The sequence below is a fragment of the Kogia breviceps genome, chromosome 2 (assembly GCF_026419965.1).
Source record: "Kogia breviceps isolate mKogBre1 chromosome 2, mKogBre1 haplotype 1, whole genome shotgun sequence".
In the NCBI taxonomy this organism is placed as follows: domain Eukaryota; kingdom Metazoa; phylum Chordata; class Mammalia; order Artiodactyla; family Physeteridae; genus Kogia; species Kogia breviceps.
The window spans coordinates 187,897,236-187,900,320 of NC_081311.1; positions in this window are offsets into that span (position 1 = coordinate 187,897,236).

A 3,085-nucleotide genomic window follows, 5' to 3' on the forward strand; every position below is an offset into this window, starting at 1 on the left:
TTAGGGGTATGGGACTGGTCATCCTCAATCCTTATCAATGGCTTTTATCTCTGTCATACATCTTAAATTAAGAACCCCTCAGGTATGCTCACAAGGGGATATCTGGTGTGGGTGGACCAGACAGAGTCAGATTCTGGCATCCAGAGGGGGCAAAAATAGGTCAGCAGTGCCCTTCACAGAATGTTATCTTACAATGAACAACATCGGTCATAGAAGGTATACACTAGACGGTATACACTAGGGGCTCAAGCATTATCTCACTCATTCATTTGTTTGTTCCATATTCACTGAGTCCACAATATTCCTTGAGGATCTCTTCTTTTTGACAAGCACTGTGACAAGATCTGGGAACTCAAGGTGAACACGACAGACAATGTCCTGACTCTCAGAGGCCTGTGTTCCAATGATAGAAAATATTTCTTTACTTAATCTGGAAGGAAGGATGGAACGAAAATCCTCCATGCCATCCAGAAGCTTATGTCAATTAGTGTCATGACCTATGAAAGGTATAGCACTCCCCCTGTTCCAAAGGAGAAACCCTACCTTAGGATGTCCAGGTAGCTCCAGGTCGGTAAAGAGTATCCTCATATCACACTTCTGAAGAAGATGTCTGGAAAGGCAGGGCTTATCTGGGGCATTCAGTTCTTTGCATATAAGTGTTTTGCCAGTAAATGGCCTGGGTGCTGTGAAAGATCACATTTATTTTTCATTCTCTGGATCGGAGTCCTTACTCTAGAAGACAAGGCCTTTTCTGCCCTGATTCAAGATGAAAGCTTGGTCCAGACCTACCCAAGATGACTGGCCATTCCCAGGCAAGTGGGCAAGTTGGTTCTCAAGTCAGATTCCCACTGAGGAATATTCCTGGCACATAATCTTCTCCCTTGCTTTACTCCCCCTCTTCTGGTTTTAAACATAAAAGCCTATTTGAACTACCTTGGAAGAATCTACAGATCACTATTGTGTGAATAAAAAGCCTAATTTCCCACTCTGTACTACTACTTTCCTCTGTTTCTAGTAATTTTGATTATACTAAAAATGAAGTCAAGTTTTTCATCAGCTATAATTTCCTAATTCTGATTAGGAAAATGACCGTTGCAAATGGATGAATGGAGATGCCAACAGTCAAATAAAAGTTCAAATATCACAGAAAAAAACATTGTTTGTACTTTCCTGGGTGGGAGTGCAAAACACATAAAAGAAAAAAGAGAAATGAAAAGAATAGTTGCAGGAAAAGGCATCTTGACAAATGGCGGACATTTGCCTTAAACTTGGTTTTCATAAGATTCAATGATAAGCACAGAGAGATTTAATACAATTGTGAAAAGTTAAAGAGGCTGGGAAAATAATAAGAGATGGCTTACAGTCCACAGGGATGTATCTCAGTCTGAATGTGTTTTTTCCTTAAACTATTTTGATACCATTTGCTACCTTATTGTCAGTTTTCTTTTTATGAATACGTGAAATGTTACATCTGTACAAATGGCTTCAAAATCTTTCTGCCGGGTCCTGATGACTCTTTCTAGCTTTTTATTCATTCATTCATTCATTCACTCACTCACTAGATAGGAGAGTACCTCTTATGTCCAAGGCACTGAGAATTTAAGATTTTCAGAGGCTGCTTTCAGAGAGTTTATAATCTAGAAAGGGAAATGAAACCTCACTCAAATACAAGATACAATAAAAAAATATATAGGAAAACTGTGATTGGAAAGTAGAGGAGAGAGAAACTAGTTTTGGCTCCATATTCTCACTTCTGCTCAAGCTTTAATCTTATGTCTCAGCCAGAGTAGTGCTTAAGAGCATGGCCTTGAATCAGACAGGTGGGTTCAGCTCACAACTCTGTCATTGAAAGGCTGGGTCACTTTGGGTGGATTACACTCTTTAAGTCTCAGCTTTCCCATGTGTAAAGTGGGGATAATAAGGATAATAATAATATCCACTTTTTTCTTCCAGAATATTTATATAGTCCCTTATTTATTTATTTATATTGGAGTATAGTTGATTTACAATGTTGTGTTAGTTACTGGTATACAGCAAAGTGATTCAGTTATACATATATATATTCTTTACATATTCCTTTTCATTATGGTTTATTACAAGATACTGAATACAGTTCCCTGTGCTATACAGTAGGACCTTGTTTTTTATCTGTTTTATATCTAGTAGTTTGTGTCTGCTCATCCCAAACTCCTACTATATCCCTCCCTCACTGCCTTTCCTCTTTGGTAACTGTAAGTTTGTTTTCTAGGTCTGTGAGTCTATTTCTGTTTTATAAATAAGTTCCTTTGAGTCATATTTTTAGATTCCACATATAAGTGATATCATATGGTATTTTTCTTTGCCTGGCTTACTTAATATGATAATCTCTAGGTCCATCCATGTTGCTGCAAATGGCATTACTTCATTCTTTTTTATGGCTGAGTAATATCCAATTGTACATAAGTACCACATCTTCTTTATCCATTCATCTGTCAGTGCACAGTTAGGTTGCTTCCATGTCTTGGCTATTGTAAATAGTGCTGCAATGAACATTACGGTACATGTATCTTTTTGAATTAGAGTTTTCTCTGGAATAATATCCACTTCCAATTTGAGAACTGAATAAGGTAGTAGTTATAAAGCACCTACCAGAGAGAGTGGAACACAGTAAATGCTAAATAAGCGAAATGTGTTCTGTCATAACTTACCCTTCCTTTCTGACATCCCTGCATACATAAATGGTACCCCATTCTCCTGGTCAGGAGGCCTGAACCTCAGGAATTTTCCTTTTTTCTTCTCTTTCGCCTCTTACATCTAGCCACCAAGCTGTGCATGGATTGTCCCTGCATGAGGCCTCTGCATTCCCTCATTCTTTTCCATGCTGCCACCTGAATTTTTTCTGTCACTTAACAACCAGTTAACGTTTCAGAGGGTTTACTCTGCAACTGTGTTCTTTTAATTACCTACAATAACCTGTATGAGGTGGGTACTATTATTTTCATTCCCTTTTACAGAAGGGAAACTAAGGTTTAAGGAGGTTGAATACCCAACTCAAGATCACACAGCCAAGAAGTGCCGGCACCAGGGCTGGACCAGACCTGTCCAC